Consider the following 21,260-nt stretch of genomic DNA (forward strand, 5'->3'; position numbering starts at 1 on the left):
AATAAAGCGCTGTGAATGAGAGTACGACGTCGTGTCTTTTGAGTTAACATTGGTAGCAGAGGATGGTTTCCAATTACAAAGTACCACCAAAGCTTGATGAAGCCAGGCCATACGAATGCTGGAAGAATGAAGTCAACATCTGGAGACGAGTTACGGAGCTGGATAAAAAGAAACAGGCACTCGCGGTGGTGCTGGGCCTTGAGGGAAGAGCCAGAGAAACGGCCATGGAGATACCCGCAGAAGATTTGGACAAAGATTACGGTATGGAAATACTGCTTGCAAAACTTGACGCGGTGTTTCAGAGAGAAGAGAAAGACCGCGCTTATGAAGCCTACTCGTGTTTTGACTCCATTGCAAAGAACCACAGCGTGTCCATGGCAGACTACATTATAGACTTTGAACAGCGTTATAACCGGATGAAAAAGTGGAGGAGTGTAACATTACTTTGTACACTAAAGCCTCAATGACAGACGCTGAAATTTTCCTGACTGAGGCACTGGGGTCAACCATTATTGATACTGCATGTACACGTACAGTTTGTGGTCAGAAGTGGCTAGATAGTTACATGCGTGACCTCAGCCAAGGCCAAGTAAACAAGCTGTTGCAATCAGAAACCCCCAGCTCCAGACCATTTCGCTTTGGGGATGGTATTGTAGTGTATTCCAGCAGAAAAGTGAAACTTTCAGCCAAAATTGGACAAACAAAATGTGACATTGAAAGTGAAGTAGTTCCTGTTGACATTCCACTACTACTGAGCAAAACGTCTCTCAAGAAAGCAGGGACTGTTCTAGACATGGAGAATGACAGTGTTGTCATGTTCAAGCAGCCTGTTCCTCTAGAGCTCACTAGTTCGGGACACTATTGCGTGGACATTAGAGATGAAAATACTACAGAAAGTTGCAATGAAAATGAAGTTCTCATGGTAACTGCTGAAATGTCTACAAAAGAGAAACAGAAAGTCCTTGTGAAACTTCATAAGCAGTTTGGTCATGCATCTGCAGAGAGGTTATTGAGGCTCATCCAAAGCTCTGGCAATACAGATAAACAATGTGCAGTTATTCTACAAGAGATAGTTCATGACTGTGACATTTGTCAGAAATATTGCAAAACCAAGCCGAGACCTGCTGTTGGTCTACCCCTGGCTTCTGAGTATAATGAGACAGTAGCGATGGATCTACATGAGCTGGAGCCCAATGTGTGGTACCTTCACATCATCGACCACTTCACACGCTTCAGTGCCGGCAGCATCGTAAAGACAAAGAAAGCTGCAGAGATCATCAACTCCTTCATTCACACCTGGATAAGCATTCACGGTGCCCCCAGACGGCTCTACACAGACAACGGCGGAGAGTTCAACAACACAGACATTCGGGACATGGCTGAAAACTTCAACATTGAGGTAAAAACAACGGCGGGGTATAGTCCCTGGAGCAACGGACTACTGGAGAGACATAACATGACACTTACAGAAATCCTCCTGAAGGTAAAAAAGGAACGTGGATGTGACTGGCACACTGCGCTAGACTGGGCCCTTATGGCCAAAAACAGTATGCTTAATGTACATGGTTATAGTCCACATCAACTTGTGTTTGGCCAAAACCCCAACCTTCCTTCTGTGTTGATGGATAAGCCACCTGCCTTAGAGGGCACAACTGTAAGTGCAAGAGTAGCTGAACATATCTCAGCATTACATGCTTCCAGGAAAGCATTTACTGAGGCAGAGTGTTCAGAAAGGATCAGGAGAGCACTACGCAAACAACTTAGGCCTACAGATGACAAATATGAGGCAGGAGATAAAGTATACTACAAACGAGTCGACTGTACAGAGTGGAAGGGTCCAGGTGTAGTTATTGGGCAGGATGGAACTGTTGTATTTGTAAGACATGGGGGGACTCTTGTAAGAGTACACCAGTCAAGATTGACTAAAGTGGATTCACAGACTGGAGATAAACAAATACCACACAGTACTACTGATGATGACAACAAAGACGCAGTTGAAAATGATGACACTGACACACCCGATGGTGAACAGAGTATTAGTGAGGAAGAAGACATCACTATTGACAGAGAAACCAACACTACAGAAAACATGTCTGTCACACAAACTGCAAATGAGCCCTCTACACCCACTGATCACGTCTCTGCAAATGTAAAATTAAGATCAGGACAGCTGATTGCTTTTACCAACAGAGACAACGGTGTTCAACACACAGCCAGAGTGCTAGGCAGAGCGGGAAAAGCAAAAGGGCAATACAAAAACTGGTACAATGTGCAATATCTTGAGCATGATGGTAGTGAAGGTGAAAACAGAGATGCAGATGTACTCATAACAAAAGATATTTCCTTTGATTCTGATAAGCAGCAGGAGATTGAGAGCTGGCAAAGTAATGGTGTGTTTGATGAAGTGAAAGACCTGGGTCAAAAATGTCTGTCTACTAGATGGGTCTGTACACTCAAAGAAACTACTAATGGTGTTGTCCCAAAGGCTCGACTTGTGGCACGGGGGTTTGAAGAGGTAAATACTAAAGAACTACAGAAAGACTCTCCAACATGTGCGTCTGAGTCCCTCAGACTGGTGCTAGCTGTGATATGTCAAAACAAGTGGAGAGTAAATTCAATGGACATTAAATCTGCCTTCTTGCAGGGAATGGAACTGTCAAGAGGCATCTATCTTCGTCCCCCACCTGAAGCTGGCAAGGACAATGTTCTATGGAAACTGAAAAAGTGTGTTTATGGACTTGCAGATGGTTCACTTTATTGGTACAATAAGGTCAAAGACATTATGCTCAAAACTGGTGGTAAAATATCACAGGTTGATCCTGCAGTGTTCTATTGGCAGAATGAACAATCTGAGGTTACAGGAGTGCTTGCATGTCACGTTGATGATTTCCTTTGGGCTGGTTCAAGTCACTTTGCAACTCATATCATTCCTGTACTGAAATCTACCTTCCTTGTGGGCCGTGAAGAACATGACAGCTTTTCTTATGTTGGTATGGACATTTGTACAGTTAATGATGTAATAGAGGTGCATCAACAACTTTACATTGACAACCTACAACCGGTTCAGTTACAAGCAGCACGGGCTGTACAGAGGGAGGCTTCCTTAAGTGAAACAGAACGTGAGCAACTCAGGTCAAAAATAGGACAGATTTTGTGGGTTGCCAAACAAACAAGGCCTGATGTTATGTTTGACACATGTAGCCTTGGATCTAATATCAAAGATGCAACTGTACAGTCTATTCATGAAGTGAACAAAGTAATCCGTAAACTTAAGGCAGAGAAAGGGACTCTTAAGTTTCAGCACTTGGGTAACAGTGAGGATCTGGCATATCAGTGATGCTTCATTTGGCAACCTTCCTGATGGCGGTACTCAAGGAGGGGCATTAATCGTCCTTATGGGTAAAGGAGGAAAGTTTTGTCCTCTCTTCTGGCAGTCTAAAAAAATCAGGCGCGTGGTCAGAAGTACACTGGCAGGAGAAACTCTTGCCATGTCAGATGGAATAGACAGTGCAGTCTTCCTGGCAACACTTTTTTCTGAGCTTACAACTGGTAACACTGGTCTAAACGCTCTTCCTTTGATCTGTGTGACTGATAATCATTCCTTGTTTGATGCACTCAAGTCTACTAAGCAGGTTACAGAGAAGAGACTGGGGCTAGAAATGAGCAGCATTAAAGAGCTCATACAAGGCAAGAAAATCAGACAGGTTTGTTGGTCAGATTCAAAATCTCAACTTGCTGATTGTCTGACAAAAAAGGGAGTTTCACCTTTAACCCTTCTAAAGGCGCTAGATGAAGGACTCTGGATACTGTAATCCTTTGTTTACAAAGTTGTCTTTGCATTCAAATGTACCATTGTTTATTGTGTGCAATGATAGTATGCTTTAAGTAAAGCAAAGCACTTTTGAAAATTTTTTTTTGTTTATATAAATATATACATATATGTATACAAATGTTTACAGGGGTGTGTTTATACTTTTATTTTATTTTATTTTAAGAAAGAGGGAGATTGTTAACTTGTTATTTTCTATTTTATCGCGAGAGTACTGTAGCCCGCGAAGGGTTGTTGTTGTTGTCCGTATGAAAAATGGCGGAACAAATAAAGCGCTGTGACTGAGAGTACGACGTCGTGTATTTTGAGTTAACACTTGTACTTGTTTTTACACCTTTTAATGTCAAAGTTGGTCTCTGTGATTTTTCAGTGTTGGAAAGACTCTTTCTTGCACTGAGGTCTGCTTATTGTAAATATCTTGTACTTGTTTGAACACCTTTTAATGTCAAAGTTGGCCTCTGTGCTTATCAGTGTTGGAAAGACTCTTTCTTGCACTGAGGTCTGCTTATTGTAAATATCTTGTACTTGTTTGAACACCTTTTAATGTCAAAGTTGGCCTCTGTGCTTATCAGTGTTAGAAAGACTCTTTCTTGCACTGAGGTCTGCTTATTGTAAATATCTTGTACTTGTTTGAACACCTTTTAATGTCAAAGTTGGCCTCTGTGCTTATCAGTGTTGGAAAGACTCTTTCTTGCACTGAGGTCTGCTTATTGTAAATATCTTGTACTTGTTTGAACACCTTTTCATGTCAAAGTTGGCCTCTGCGCTTGTCAGTGTTGGAAAGACTCTTTCTTGCACTGAGGTCTGCTTATTGTAAATATCTTGTACTTGTTTGAACAACTTTTAATGTCAAAGTTGGCCTCTGTGCTTTTTCAGTGTTGGAAAGACTCTTTCTTGCACTGAGGTCTGCTTATTGTAAATATCTTGTACTTGTTTGAACACCTTTTAATGTCAAAGTTGGCCTCTGTGCTTTTTCAGTGTTAGAAAGACTCTTTCTTGCACTGAGGTCTGCTTATTGTAAATATCTTGTACTTGTTTGAACACCTTTTCATGTCAAAGTTTGCCTCTTTGCTTTTTCCGTGTTGGAAAGACTCTTTCTTGCACTGAGGTCTGCTTATTGTAAATATCTTGTACTTGATTTTACACCTTTTAATGTCAAAGTTGGCCTCTGTGCTTTTTCAGTGTTGGAAAGACTCTTTCTTGCACTGAGGTCTGCTTATTGTAAATATCTTGTACTTGTTTGAACACCTTTTAATGTCAAAGTTGGCCTCTGTGCTTTTCAGTGTTGGAAAGACTCTTTCTTGCACTGAGGTCTGCTTATTGTAAATATCTTGTACTTATTTGAACACCTTTTAATGTCAAAGTTGGCCTCTTTGCTTTTTCCGTGTTGGAAAGACTCTTTCTTGCACTGAGGTCTGCTTATTGTAAATATATTGTACTTGTTTTTATACCTTTTCATGTCAAAGTTGGCCTCTGTGTTTATCAGTGTTGGAAAGGCTCTTTCTTGCACTGAGGTCTGCTTATTGTAAATATCTTGTACTTGTTTGAACACCTTTTAATGTCAAAGTTGGCCTCTGTGCTTTTTCAGTGTTGGAAAGACTCTTTCTTGCACTGAGGTCTGCTTATTGTAAATATCTTGTACTTATTTGAACACCTTTTCATGTCAAAGTTGGCCTCTGTGCTTTTTCAGTGTTGGAAAGACTCTTTCTTGCACTGAGGTCTGCTTATTGTAAATATCTTGTACTTGTTTGAACACCTTTTAATGTCAAAGTTGGCCTCTGTGCTTATCAGTGTTGGAAAGACTCTTTCTTGCACCGAGGTCTGCTTATTGTAAATATCTTGTACTTGTTTGAAGACCTTTTAATGTCAAAGTTGGCCTCTTTGCTTTTTCCGTGTTGGAAAGACTCTTTCTTGCACCGAGGTCTGCTTATTGTAAATATCTTGTACTTGATTTTACACCTTTTCATGTCAAAGTTGGCCTCTGTGCTTTTTCAGTGTTGGAAAGACTCTTTCTTGCACTGAGGTCTGCTTATTGTAAATATCTTGTACTTGTTTGAAGACCTTTTAATGTCAAAGTTGGCCTCTGTGCTTATCAGTGTTGGAAAGGCTCTTTCTTGCACTGAGGTCTGCTTATTGTAAATATCTTGTACTTGTTTTTACACCTTTTATGTCAAAGTTGGCCTCTGACCTTATCAGTGTTGGAAAGACTCTTTCTTGCACTGAGGTCTGCTTATTGTAAATATCTTGTACTTGTTTGAACACCTTTTAATGTCAAAGTTGGCCTCTGTGCTTATCAGTGTTGGAAAGGCTCTTTCTTGCACTGAGGTCTGCTTATTGTAAATATCTTGTACTTGTTTTTACACCTTTTATGTCAAAGTTGGCCTCTGACCTTATCAGTGTTGGAAAGACTCTTTCTTGCACTGAGGTCTGCTTATTGTAAATATCTTGTACTTGTTTTTACACCTTTTAATGTCAAAGTTGGCCTCTGTGCTTATCAGTGTTGGAAAGACTCTTTCTTGCACTGAGGTCTGCTTATTGTGAATATATTGTACTTGTTTTTATACCTTTTCATGTCAAAGTTGGCCTCTGTGCTTATCAGTGTTAGAAAGACTCTTTCTTGCACTGAGGTCTGCTTATTGTGAATATATTGTACTTGTTTTTATACCTTTTCATGTCAAAGTTGGCCTCTGTGCTTATCAGTGTTAGAAAGACTCTTTCTTGCACTGAGGTCTGCTTATTGTGAATATATTGTACTTGTTTTTATACCTTTTAATGTCAAAGTTGGCCTCTGTGCTTATCAGTGTTAGAAAGACTCTTTCTTGCACTGAGGTCTGCTTATTGTGAATATATTGTACTTGTTTTTATACCTTTTAATGTCAAAGTTGGCCTCTGTGCTTATCAGTGTTAGAAAGACTCTTTCTTGCACTGAGGTCTGCTTATTGTGAATATATTGTACTTGTTTTTACACCTTTTAATGTCAAAGTTGGCCTCTGTGCTTCTGCAGTGTTAGAAAGACTCTTTCTTGCACTGAGGGCTGCTTATTGTAAATATCTTGTACTTGTTTGAAGACCTTTTAATGTTAAAGTTGGCCTCTTTGCTTTTTCCGTGTTGGAAAGACTCTTTCTTGCACTGAGGTCTGCTTATTGTTAATATCTTGTACTTGTTTTTACACCTTTTCATGTCAATGTTGGCCTCTGAGCTTATCAGTGATGGAAAGACTCTTTCTTGCAATGAGGTCTGCTTATTGTTAATATCTTGTACTTGTTTTTACACCTTTTCATGTCAAAGTTGGCCTCTGTGCTTATCAGTGTTGGAAAGACTCTTTCTTGCACTGAGGTCTGCTTATTGTAAATATCTTGTACTTGTTTGAACACCTTTTAATGTCAAAGTTGGCCTCTGTGCTTATCAGTGTTGGAAAGACTCTTTCTTGCACTGAGGTCTGCTTATTGTAAATATCTTGTACTTGATTTTTACACCTTTTCATGTCAAAGTTGGCCTCTGTGCTTATCAGTGTTGGAAAGACTCTTTCTTGCACTGAGGTCTGCTTATTGTAAATATCTTGTACTTGTTTGAACACCTTTTAATGTCAAAGTTGGCCTCTGTGCTTATCAGTGTTGGAAAGACTCTTTCTTGCACTGAGGTCTGCTTATTGTGAATATATTGTACTTGTTTGAACACCTTTTCATGTCAAAGTTGGCCTCTGTGCTTCTGCAGTGTTAGAAAGACTCTTTCTTGCACTGAGGGCTGCTTATTGTAAATATCTTGTACTTGTTTGAAGACCTTTTAATGTTAAAGTTGGCCTCTTTGCTTTTTCCGTGTTGGAAAGACTCTTTCTTGCACTGAGGTCTGCTTATTGTAAATATCTTGTACTTGTTTTTATACCTTTTAATGTCAAAGTTGGCCTCTGTGCTTATCAGTGTTGGAAAGACTCTTTCTTGCACTGAGGTCTGCTTATTGTGAATATATTGTACTTGTTTGAACACCTTTTCATGTCAAAGTTGGCCTCTGTGCTTCTGCAGTGTTAGAAAGACTCTTTCTTGCACTGAGGGCTGCTTATTGTAAATATCTTGTACTTGTTTGAAGACCTTTTAATGTTAAAGTTGGCCTCTTTGCTTTTTCCGTGTTGGAAAGACTCTTTCTTGCACTGAGGTCTGCTTATTGTAAATATCTTGTACTTGTTTGAAGACCTTTTCATGTCAAAGTTGGCCTCTGTGCTTCTGCAGTGTTAGAAAGACTCTTTCTTGCACTGAGGGCTGCTTATTGTAAATATCTTGTACTTGTTTGAAGACCTTTTCATGTCAAAGTTGGCCTCTGTGCTTCTGCAGTGTTAGAAAGACTCTTTCTTGCACTGAGGGCTGCTTATTGTAAATATCTTGTACTTGTTTGAAGACCTTTTAATGTTAAAGTTGGCCTCTTTGCTTTTTCCGTGTTGGAAAGACTCTTTCTTGCACTGAGGTCTGCTTATTGTAAATATCTTGTACTTGTTTGAACACCTTTTAATGTCAAAGTTGGCCTCTGTGCTTATCAGTGTTAGAAAGACTCTTTCTTGCACTGAGGTCTGCTTATTGTAAATATCTTGTACTTGTTTGAAGACCTTTTCATGTCAAAGTTGGCCTCTGTGCTTCTGCAGTGTTAGAAAGACTCTTTCTTGCACTGAGGTCTGCTTATTGTAAATATCTTGTACTTGTTTGAAGACCTTTTAATGTTAAAGTTGGCCTCTTTGCTTTTTCCGTGTTGGAAAGACTCTTTCTTGCACTGAGGTCTGCTTATTGTAAATATCTTGTACTTGTTTGAACACCTTTTAATGTCAAAGTTGGCCTCTGTGCTTATCAGTGTTGGAAAGACTCTTTCTTGCACTGAGGTCTGCTTATTGTGAATATCTTGTACTTGTTTGAAGACCTTTTAATGTTAAAGTTGGCCTCTTTGATTTTTCCGTGTTGGAAAGACTCTTTCTTGCACTGAGGTCTGCTTATTGTGAATATCTTGTACTTGTTTGAACACCTTTTAATGTCAAAGTTGGCCTCTGTGCTTATCAGTGTTAGAAAGACTCTTTCTTACACTGAGGTCTGCTTATTGTAAATATCTTGTACTTGTTTGAAGACCTTTTAATGTTAAAGTTGGCCTCTTTGCTTTTTCCGTGTTGGAAATACACTTTCTTGCACTGAGGTCTGCTTATTGTGAATATCTTGTACTTGTTTGAACACCTTTTAATGTCAAAGTTGGCCTCTGTGCTTATCAGTGTTGGAAAGACTCTTTCTTGCACTGAGGTCTGCTTATTGTAAATATCTTGTACTTGTTTGAACAGCTTTTCATGTCAAAGTTGGCCTCTGTGCTTCTGCAGTGTTAGAAAGACTCTTTCTTGCACTGAGGGCTGCTTATTGTAAATGTCTTGTACTTGTTTGAAGACCTTTTAATGTTAAAGTTGGCCTCTGTGCTTTTTCAGTGTTGGAAAGACTCTTTCTTGCACTGAGGTCTGCTTATTGTAAATATCTTGTACTTGATTTTACACCTTTTAATGTCAAAGTTGGCCTCTGTGCTTATCAGTGTTGGAAAGACTCTTTCTTGCACTGAGGGCTGCTTATTGTAAATATCTTGTACTTGATTTTACACCTTTTAATGTCAAAGTTGGCCTCTGTGCTTATCAGTGTTGGAAAGACTCTTTCTTGCACTGAGGGCTGCTTATTGTAAATATCTTGTACTTGTTTGAACACCTTTTAATGTCAAAGTTGGCCTCTGTGCTTATCAGTGTTGGAAAGACTCTTTCTTGCACTGAGGGCTGCTTATTGTAAATATCTTGTACTTGTTTGAACACCTTTTAATGTCAAAGTTGGCCTCTGTGCTTTTTCCGTGTTGGAAAGACTCTTTCTTGCACTGAGGTCTGCTTATTGTAAATATATTGTACTTGTTTTTATACCTTTTAATGTCAAAGTTGGCCTCTGTGCTTATCAGTGTTGGAAAGACTCTTTCTTGCACTGAGGGCTGCTTATTGTAAATATCTTGTACTTGTTTGAACACCTTTTAATGTCAAAGTTGGCCTCTGTGCTCTTTCCGTGTCTGAAAGACTCTTTCTTGCACTGAGGTCTGCTTATTGTAAATATCTTGTACTTGATTTTTACACCTTTTCATGTCAAAGTTGGCCTCTGTGCTTTTTCAGTGTTGGAAAGACTCTTTCTTGCACTGAGGTCTGCTTATTGTAAATATCTTGTACTTGATTTTACACCTTTTAATGTCAAAGTTGGCCTCTGTGCTTTTTCAGTGTTGGAAAGACTCTTTCTTGCACCGAGGTCTGCTTATTGTAAATATCTTGTACTTGTTTGAAGACCTTTTAATGTCAAAGTTGGCCTCTTTGCTTTTTCCGTGTTGGAAAGACTCTTTCTTGCACTGAGGTCTGCTTATTGTAAATATCTTGTACTTGATTTTACACCTTTTAATGTCAAAGTTGGCCTCTGTGCTTTTTCAGTGTTGGAAAGACTCTTTCTTGCACCGAGGTCTGCTTATTGTAAATATCTTGTACTTGTTTTTACACCTTTTCATGTCAAAGTTGGCCTCTGTGCTTATCAGTGTTGGAAAGACTCTTTCTTGCACTGAGGTCTGCTTATTGTAAATATCTTGTACTTGTTTGAACACCTTTTCATGTCAAAGTTGGCCTCTATGCTTTTTCAGTGTTGGAAAGACTCTTTCTTGCACTGAGGTCTGCTTATTGTAAATATCTTGTACTTGATTTTTACACCTTTTCATGTCAAAGTTGGCCTCTGTGCTTTTTCAGTGTTGGAAAGACTCTTTCTTGCACTGAGGTCTGCTTATTGTAAATATCTTATACTTGTTTGAACACCTTTTCATGTCAAAGTTGGCCTCTGTGCTTGTCAGTGTTGGAAAGACACGTTTTTGCACTGAGGTCTGCTTATTGTAAATATCTTGTACTTGTTTGAACACCTTTTAATGTCAAAGTTGGCCTCTGTGCTTATCAGTGTTGGAAAGACTCTTTCTTGCACTGAGGTCTGCTTATTGTAAATATCTTGTACTTGTTTGAACACCTTTTAATGTCAAAGTTGGCCTCTGCGCTTATCAGTGTTGGAAAGACTCTTTCTTGCACTGAGGTCTGCTTATTGTAAATATCTTGTACTTGTTTGAAGACCTTTTAATGTCAAAGTTGGCCTCTGTGCTTTTTCCGTGTTGGAAAGACTCTTTCTTGCACTGAGGTCTGCTTATTGTAAATATCTTGTACTTGTTTGAACACCTTTTAATGTCAAAGTTGGCCTCTGTGCTTATCAGTGTTGGAAAGACTCTTTCTTGCACTGAGGTCTGCTTATTGTAAATATCTTGTACTTATTTGAACACCTTTTAATGTCAAAGTTGGCCTTTGTGCTTTTTCAGTGTTGGAAAGACTCTTTCTTGCACTGAGGTCTGCTTATTGTAAATATCTTGTACTTGATTTTACACCTTTTAATGTCAAAGTTGGCCTCTGTGCTTTTTCAGTGTTGGAAAGACTCTTTCTTGCACTGAGGTCTGCTTATTGTAAATATCTTGTACTTGATTTTACACCTTTTCATGTCAAAGTTGGCCTCTGTGCTTATCAGTGTTGGAAAGACTCTTTCTTGCACTGAGGTCTGCTTATTGTAAATATCTTGTACTTGTTTGAACACCTTTTAATGTCAAAGTTGGCCTCTGTGCTTTTTCAGTGTTGGAAAGACTCCTTCTTGCACTGAGGTCTGCTTATTGTAAATATCTTGTACTTGTTTGAACACCTTTTCATGTCAAAGTTGGCCTCTGTGCTTTTTCAGTGTTGGAAAGACTCTTTCTTGCACTGAGGTCTGCTTATTGTAAATATCTTGTACTTGTTTGAACACCTTTTAATGTCAAAGTTGGCCTCTGTGCTTATCAGTGTTGGAAAGGCTCTTTCTTGCACTGAGGGCTGCTTATTGTAAATATCTTGTACTTGTTTGAAGACCTTTTAATGTCAAAGTTGGCCTCTTTGCTTTTTCCGTGTTGGAAAGACTCTTTCTTGCACTGAGGTCTGCTTATTGTAAATATCTTGTACTTGTTTGAACACCTTTTAATGTCAAAGTTGGCCTCTGTGCTTTTTCAGTGTTGGAAAGACTCTTTCTTGCACTGAGGTCTGCTTATTGTAAATATCTTGTACTTGATTTTACACCTTTTCATGTCAAAGTTGGCCTCTGTGCTTATCAGTGTTGGAAAGACTCTTTCTTGCACTGAGGTCTGCTTATTGTAAATATCTTGTACTTGATTTTACACCTTTTAATGTCAAAGTTGGCCTCTGTGCTTTTTCAGTGTTGGAAAGACTCTTTCTTGCACTGAGGTCTGCTTATTGTAAATATCTTGTACTTGATTTTACACCTTTTCATGTCAAAGTTGGCCTCTGTGCTTATCAGTGTTGGAAAGACTCTTTCTTGCACTGAGGGCTGCTTATTGTAAATATCTTGTACTTGTTTTTATACCTTTTAATGTCAAAGTTGGCCTCTGTGCTTTTTCAGTGTTGGAAAGACTCTTTCTTGCACTGAGGTCTGCTTATTGTAAATATCTTGTACTTGTTTGAACACCTTTTAATGTCAAAGTTGGCCTCTGTGCTTATCAGTGTTGGAAAGGCTCTTTCTTGCACTGATGGCTGCTTATTGTAAATATCTTGTACTTGTTTGAAGACCTTTTAATGTCAAAGTTGGCCTCTGTGCTTTTTCAGTGTTGGAAAGACTCTTTCTTGCACTGAGGTCTGCTTATTGTAAATATCTTGTACTTGTTTGAAGACCTTTTAATGTCAAAGTTGGCCTCTGTGCTTTTTCAGTGTTGGAAAGACTCTTTCTTGCACTGAGGTCTGCTTATTGTAAATATCTTGTACTTGATTTTACACCTTTTCATGTCAAAGTTGGCCTCTGTGCTTATCAGTGTTGGAAAGACTCTTTCTTGCACTGAGGGCTGCTTATTGTAAATATCTTGTACTTGTTTTTATACCTTTTAATGTCAAAGTTGGCCTCTGTGCTTTTTCAGTGTTGGAAAGACTCTTTCTTGCACTGAGGTCTGCTTATTGTAAATATCTTGTACTTGTTTGAACACCTTTTAATGTCAAAGTTGGCCTCTGTGCTTATCAGTGTTGGAAAGGCTCTTTCTTGCACTGATGGCTGCTTATTGTAAATATCTTGTACTTGTTTGAAGACCTTTTAATGTCAAAGTTGGCCTCTTTGCTTTTTCCGTGTTGGAAAGACTCTTTCTTGCACCGAGGTCTGCTTATTGTAAATATCTTGTACTTGTTTGAACACCTTTTAATGTCAAAGTTGGCCTCTGTGCTTTTTCAGTGTTGGAAAGACTCTTTCTTGCACTGAGGTCTGCTTATTGTAAATATCTTGTACTTGATTTTACACCTTTTCATGTCAAAGTTGGCCTCTGTGCTTATCAGTGTTGGAAAGACTCTTTCTTGCACTGAGGTCTGCTTATTGTTAATATATTGTACTTGTTTTTATACCTTTTCATGTCAAAGTTGGCCTCTGTGCTTATCAGTGTTGGAAAGACTCTTTCTTGCACTGAGGGCTGCTTATTGTAAATATCTTGTACTTGTTTTTATACCTTTTAATGTCAAAGTTGGCCTCTGTGCTTTTTCAGTGTTGGAAAGACTCTTTCTTGCACTGAGGTCTGCTTATTGTAAATATCTTGTACTTGTTTGAACACCTTTTAATGTCAAAGTTGGCCTCTGTGCTTTTTCCGTGTTGGAAAGACTCTTTCTTGCACCGAGGTCTGCTTATTGTAAATATCTTGTACTTGTTTGAACACCTTTTAATGTCAAAGTTGGCCTCTGTGCTTTTTCAGTGTTGGAAAGACTCTTTCTTGCACTGAGGTCTGCTTATTGTAAATATCTTGTACTTGTTTGAACACCTTTTAATGTCAAAGTTGGCCTCTGTGCTTTTTCCGTGTTGGAAAGACTCTTTCTTGCACTGAGGTCTGCTTATTGTAAATATCTTGTACTTGATTTTACACCTTTTAATGTCAAAGTTGGCCTCTGTGCTTATCAGTGTTGGAAAGACTCTTTCTTGCACCGAAGTCTGCTTATTGTAAATATCTTGTACTTGTTTGAACACCTTTTAATGTCAAAGTTGGCCTCTGTGCTTTTTCAGTGTTGGAAAGACACGTTTTTGCACTGAGGTCTGCTTATTGTAAATATCTTGTACTTGTTTGAAGACCTTTTAATGTCAAAGTTGGCCTCTGTGCTTTTTCAGTGTTGGAAAGACACGTTTTTGCACTGAGGTCTGCTTATTGTAAATATCTTGTACTTGTTTGAAGACCTTTTCATGTCAAAGTTGGCCTCTGTGCTTATCAGTGTTGGAAAGACACGTTTTTGCACTGAGGTCTGCTTATTGTAAATATCTTGTACTTGTTTGAAGACCTTTTAATGTCAAAGTTGGCCTCTGTGCTTTTTCAGTGTTGGAAAGACTCTTTCTTGCACCGAGGTCTGCTTATTGTAAATATCTTGTACTTGATTTTACACCTTTTAATGTCAAAGTTGGCCTCTGTGCTTATCAGTGTTGGAAAGACTCTTTCTTGCACTGAGGTCTTCTTATTGTTAATATATTGTACTTGTTTTTATACCTTTTAATGTCAAAGTTGGCCTCTGTGCTTTTTCAGTGTTGGAAAGACTCTTTCTTGCACTGAGGTCTGCTTATTGTAAATATCTTGTACTTATTTGAACACCTTTTAATGTCAAAGTTGGCCTCTGTGCTTATCAGTGTTGGAAAGACACGTTTTTGCACTGAGGTCTGCTTATTGTAAATATCTTGTACTTGTTTGAAGACCTTTTAATGTCAAAGTTGGCCTCTGTGCTTTTTCAGTGTTGGAAAGACTCTTTCTTGCACTGAGGTCTGCTTATTGTAAATATCTTGTACTTGTTTGAACACCTTTTAATGTCAAAGTTGGCCTCTGTGCTTTTTCAGTGTTGGAAAGACTCTTTCTTGCACTGAGGTCTGCTTATTGTAAATATCTTGTACTCTTTTGAACACCTTTTAATGTCAAAGTTGGCCTCTGTGCTTATCAGTGTTGGAAAGACACGTTTTTGCACTGAGGTCTGCTTATTGTAAATATCTTGTACTTGTTTGAAGACCTTTTAATGTCAAAGTTGGCCTCTTTGCTTTTTCCGTGTTGGAAAGACTCTTTCTTGCACTGAGGTCTGCTTATTGTTAATATATTGTACTTGTTTTTATACCTTTTCATGTCAAAGTTGGCCTCTGTGCTTTTTCAGTGTTGGAAAGACTCTTTCTTGCACTGAGGTCTGCTTATTGTAAATATCTTGTACTTGTTTTTACACCTTTTATGTTAAAGTTGGCCTCTGACCTTATCAGTGTTGGAAAGACTCTTTCTTGCACCGAGGTCTGCTTATTGTAAATATCTTGTACTTGTTTTTACACCTTTTCATGTCAAAGTTGGCCTCTGTGCTTATCAGTGTTTGAAAGACTCTTTCTTGCACTGAGGTCTGCTTATTGTAAATATCTTGTACTTGATTTTACACCTTTTAATGTCAAAGTTGGCCTCTGTGCTTTTTCAGTGTTGGAAAGACTCTTTCTTGCACTGAGGTCTGCTTATTGTAAATATCTTGTACTTATTTGAACACCTTTTAATGTCAAAGTTGGCCTCTGTGCTTATCAGTGTTGGAAAGACTCTTTCTTGCACTGAGGTCTGCTTATTGTAAATATCTTGTACTTGTTTGAACACCTTTTAATGTCAAAGTTGGCCTCTGTGCTTTTTCAGTGTTGGAAAGACTCTTTCTTGCACTGAGGTCTGCTTATTGTAAATATCTTGTACTTGTTTGAAGACCTTTTAATGTCAAAGTTGGCCTCTTTGCTTTTTCAGTGTTGGAAAGACTCTTTCTTGCACTGAGGTCTGCTTATTGTAAATATCTTGTACTTGATTTTATACCTTTTAATGTCAAAGTTGGCCTCTGTGCTTATCAGTGTTGGAAAGGCTCTTTCTTGCACTGAGGTCTGCTTATTGTAAATATCTTGTACTTGATTTTACACCTTTTCATGTCAAAGTTGGCCTCTGTGCTTATCAGTGTTGGAAAGACTCTTTCTTGCACTGAGGTCTGCTTATTGTTAATATATTGTACTTGTTTTTATACCTTTTCATGTCAAAGTTGGCCTCTGACCTTATCAGTGTTGGAAAGACTCTTTCTTGCACTGAGGTCTGCTTATTGTAAATATCTTGTACTTGATTTTACACCTTTTAATGTCAAAGTTGGCTTCTGCGCTTCTGCAGTGTTAGAAAGACTCTTTCTTGCACTGAGGTCTGCTTATTGTAAATATCTTGTACTTGTTTGAACACCTTTTCATGTCAAAGTTGGCCTCTGAGCTTATTAGTGATGGAAAGACTCTTTCTTGCACTTAGGTCTGCTTATTGTAAATATCTTGTACTTGTTTGAACACCTTTTAATGTCAAAGTTGGCCTCTGTGCTTATCAGTGTTGGAAAGACTCTTTCTTGCCCTGAGGTCTGCTTATTGTAAATATCTTGTACTTGTTTTTACACCTTTTAATGTCAAAGTTGGCCTCTGCGCTTCTGCAGTGTTAGAAAGGCTCTTTCTTGCACTGAGGTCTGCTTATTGTAAATATCTTGTACTTGTTTGAACACCTTTTCATGTCAAAGTTGGCCTCTGTGCTTGTCAGTGTTGGAAAGACTCTTTCTTGCACTGAGGTCTGCTTATTGTAAATATCTTGTACTTGTTTGAACACCTTTTAATGTCAAAGTTGGCCTCTGTGCTTTTTCAGTGTTGGAAAGACTCTTTCTTGCACTGAGGTCTGCTTATTGTTAATATCTTGTACTTGTTTTTACACCTTTTCATGTCAAAGTTGGCCTCTGTGCTTTTTCAGTGTTGGAAAGACTCTTTCTTGCACTGAGGTCTGCTTATTGTAAATATCTTGTACTTGTTTGAACACCTTTTAATGTCAAAGTTGGCCTCTGTGCTTATCAGTGTTGGAAAGACTCTTTCTTGCACTGAGGTCTGCTTATTGTAAATATCTTGTACTTGTTTGAACACCTTTTCATGTCAAAGTTGGCCTCTGTGCTTTTTCAGTTTTGGAAAGACTCTTTCTTGCACTGAGGTCTGCTTATTGTAAATATCTTGTACTTATTTGAACACCTTTTAATGTCAAAGTTGGCCTCTGTGCTTATCAGTGTTGGAAAGACTCTTTCTTGCACTGAGGTCTGCTTATTGTAAATATCTTGTACTTGTTTGAACACCTTTTAATGTCAAAGTTGGCCTCTGTGTTTTTTCAGTGTTGGAAAGACTCTTTCTTGCACTGAGGTCTGCTTATTGTAAATATCTTGTACTTATTTGAACACCTTTTAATGTCAAAGTTGGCCTCTGTGCTTATCAGTGTTGGAAAGACTCTTTCTTGCACTGAGGTCTGCTTATTGTAAATATCTTGTACTTGTTTGAACACCTTTTAATGTCAAAGTTGGCCTCTTTGTTTTTTCCGTGTTGGAAAGACTCTTTCTTGCACTGAGGTCTGCTTATTGTAAATATCTTGTACTTGATTTTTACACCTTTTCATGTCAAAGTTGGCCTCTGTGCTTTTTCATTGTTGGAAAGACTCTTTCTTGCACTGAGGTCTGCTTATTGTAAATATCTTGTACTTGTTTGAACACCTTTTAATGTCAAAGTTGGCCTCTGTGCTTTTTCAGTGTTGGAAAGACTCTTTCTTGCACTGAGGTCTGCTTATTGTAAATATCTTGTACTTGATTTTACACCTTTTCATGTCAAAGTTGGCCTCTGTGCTTATCAGTGTTGGAAAGACTCTTTCTTGCACTGAGGTCTGCTTATTGTAAATATCTTGTACTTGTTTGAACACCTTTTAATGTCAAAGTTGGCCTCTGTGCTTATCAGTGTTGGAAAGACTCTTTCTTGCACTGAGGTCTGCTTATTGTTAATATATTGTACTTGTTTTTATACCTTTTCATGTCAAAGTTGGCCTCTGTGCTTATCAGTGTTGGAAAGACTCTTTCTTGCACTGAGGTCTGCTTATTGTAAATATCTTGTACTTGTTTGAACACCTTTTAATGTCAAAGTTGGCCTCTGTGCTTTTTCAGTGTTGGAAAGACTCTTTCTTGCACTGAGGTCTGCTTATTGTAAATATCTTGTACTTGTTTGAACACCTTTTAATGTCAAAGTTGGCCTCTGTGCTTATCAGTGTTGGAAAGACTCTTTCTTGCACTGAGGGCTGCTTATTGTAAATATCTTGTACTTGTTTGAAGACCTTTTAATGTCAAAGTTGGCCTCTTTGCTTTTTCCGTGTTGGAAAGACTCTTTCTTGCACCGAGGTCTGCTTATTGTAAATATCTTGTACTTGTTTGAACACCTTTTAATGTCAAAGTTGGCCTCTTTGCTTTTTCCGTGTTGGAAAGACTCTTTCTTGCACCGAGGTCTGCTTATTGTAAATATCTTGTACTTGTTTGAACACCTTTTAATGTCAAAGTTGGCCTCTTTGCTTTTTCCGTGTTGGAAAGACTCTTTCTTGCACTGAGGTCTGCTTATTGTAAATATCTTGTACTTGATTTTACACCTTTTCATGTCAAAGTTGGCCTCTGTGCTTATCAGTGTTGGAAAGGCTCTTTCTTGCACTGAGGGCTGCTTATTGTAAATATCTTGTACTTGTTTTTATACCTTTTAATGTCAAAGTTGGCCTCTGTGCTTTTTCAGTGTTGGAAAGACTCTTTCTTGCACTGAGGTCTGCTTATTGTAAATATCTTGTACTTATTTGAACACCTTTTAATGTCAAAGTTGGCCTCTGTGCTTTTTCAGTGTTGGAAAGACTCTTTCTTGCACTGAGGTCTGCTTATTGTAAATATCTTGTACTTGTTTGAACACCTTTTAATGTCAAAGTTGGCCTCTGTGCTTATCAGTGTTGGAAAGACTCTTTCTTGCACTGAGGTCTGCTTATTGTAAATATCTTGTACTTGTTTGAACACCTTTTAATGTCAAAGTTGGCCTCTGTGCTTATCAGTGTTGGAAAGACTCTTTCTTGCACTGAGGTCTGCTTATTGTAAATATCTTGTACTTGTTTTTACACCTTTTCATGTCAAAGTTGGCCTCTGTGCTTTTTCAGTGTTGAAAAGACTCTTTCTTGCACTGAGGTCTGCTTATTGTAAATATCTTGTACTTGTTTGAACACCTTTTAATGTCAAAGTTGGCCTCTGTGCTTATCAGTGTTGGAAAGACTCTTTCTTGCACTGAGGTCTGCTTATTGTAAATATCTTGTACTTATTTGAACACCTTTTAATGTCAAAGTTGGCCTCTGTGCTTATCAGTGTTGGAAAGACTCTTTCTTGCACTGAGGTCTGCTTATTGTAAATATCTTGTACTTGTTTGAAGACCTTTTAATGTCAAAGTTGGCCTCTGTGCTTATCAGTGTTGGAAAGACTCTTTCTTGCACTGAGGGCTGCTTATTGTAAATATCTTGTACTTGTTTGAAGACCTTTTAATGTCAAAGTTGGCCTCTGTGCTTATCAGTGTTGGAAAGACTCTTTCTTGCACTGAGGTCTGCTTATTGTAAATATCTTGTACTTGATTTTACACTTTTTAATGTCAAAGTTGGCCTCTGTGCTTTTTCAGTGTTGGAAAGACTCTTTCTTGCACTGAGGTCTGCTTATTGTAAATATCTTGTACTTGTTTGAACACCTTTTAATGTCAAAGTTGGCCTCTGTGCTTTTTCAGTGTTGGAAAGACTCTTTCTTGCACTGAGGTCTGCTTATTGTAAATATCTTGTACTTGTTTGAACACCTTTTAATGTCAAAGTTGGCCTCTGTGCTTTTTCAGTGTTGGAAAGACTCTTTCTTGCACTGAGGTCTGCTTATTGTAAATATCTTGTACTTGATTTTACACCTTTTAATGTCAAAGTTGGCCTCTGTGCTTTTTCAGTGTTGGAAAGACTCTTTCTTGCACTGAGGTCTGCTTATTGTAAATATCTTGTACTTGTTTGAACACCTTTTAATGTCAAAGTTGGCCTCTGTGCTTATCAGTGTTGGAAAGACTCTTTCTTGCACTGAGGTCTGCTTATTGTAAATATCTTGTACTTATTTGAACACCTTTTAATGTCAAAGTTGGCCTCTTTGCTTTTTCCGTGTTGGAAAGACTCTTTCTTGCACTGAGGTCTGCTTATTGTAAATATCTTGTACTTGTTTTTATACCTTTTCATGTCAAAGTTGGCCTCTGTGCTTTTTCAGTGTTGGAAAGACTCTTTCTTGCACTGAGGTCTGCTTATTGTAAATATCTTGTACTTGATTTTACACCTTTTAATGTCAAAGTTGGCCTCTGTGCTTTTTCAGTGTTGGAAAGACTCTTTCTTGCACTGAGGTCTGCTTATTGTAAATATCTTGTACTTGTTTGAACACCTTTTAATGTCAAAGTTGGCCTCTGTGCTTTTTCAGTGTTGGAAAGACTCTTTCTTGCACTGAGGTCTGCTTATTGTAAATATCTTGTACTTGATTTTACACCTTTTAATGTCAAAGTTGGCCTCTGTGCTTTTTCAGTGTTGGAAAGACTCTTTCTTGCACTGAGGTCTGCTTATTGTAAATATCTTGTACTTGTTTGAACACCTTTTAATGTCAAAGTTGGCCTCTGTGCTTATCAGTGTTGGAAAGACTCTTTCTTGCACTGAGGTCTGCTTATTGTAAATATCTTGTACTTATTTGAACACCTTTTAATGTCAAAGTTGGCCTCTGTGCTTTTTCAGTGTTGGAAAGACTCTTTCTTGCACTGAGGTCTGCTTATTGTTAATATCTTGTAGTTGTTTGAACACCTTTTAATGTCAAAGTTGGCCTCTGTGCTTTTTCAGTGTTGGAAAGACTCTTTCTTGCACTGAGGTCTGCTTATTGTTAATATCTTGTAGTTGTTTGAACACCTTTTAATGTCAAAGTTGGCCTCTGTGCTTATCAGTGTTGGAAAGACTCTTTCTTGCACTGAGGTCTGCTTATTGTAAATATCTTGTACTTGTTTGAACACCTTTTAATGTCAAAGTTGGCCTCTGTGCTTATCAGTGTTGAAAAGACTCTTTCTTGCACTGAGGTCTGCTTATTGTAAATATCTTGTACTTGTTTGAACACCTTTTAATGTCAAAGTTGGCCTTTGTGCTTTTTCAGTGTTGAAAAGACTCTTTCTTGCACTGAGGTCTGCTTATTGTAAATATCTTGTACTTGTTTGAACACCTTTTCATGTCAAAGTTGGCCTCTGAGCTTATCAGTGATGGAAAGACTCTTTCTTGCACTGAGGTCTGCTTATTGTAAATATCTTGTACTTGTTTTTACACCTTTTCATGTCAAAGTTGGCCTCTGTGCTTATCAGTGTTGGAAAGACTCTTTCTTGCACTGAGGTCTGCTTATTGTAAATATCTTGTACTTGTTTGAACACCTTTTAATGTCAAAGTTGGCCTCTGTGCTTGTCAGTGT

The 21,260-nt window shown here is 38.3% G+C and overlaps 1 long non-coding RNA gene across 1 annotated transcript in view; it reads left to right on the forward strand.

Moving 5' to 3' along the window:
- LOC147310881 (uncharacterized) overlaps window positions 1-21,260 on the forward strand; it is a 124,088-nt gene that overhangs the window by 1,043 nt on the left and 101,785 nt on the right. The window lies entirely within an intron of this gene.

The sequence above is a fragment of the Aulonocara sp. 'chitande type north' Nkhata Bay genome, linkage group LG16, assembly GCF_057382095.1.
Source record: "Aulonocara sp. 'chitande type north' Nkhata Bay isolate Kocher_YH1m ecotype deep benthic linkage group LG16, A_spYH_male_GT1.1, whole genome shotgun sequence".
NCBI classification, from domain to species: Eukaryota; Metazoa; Chordata; class Actinopteri; order Cichliformes; family Cichlidae; genus Aulonocara; species Aulonocara sp. 'chitande type north' Nkhata Bay.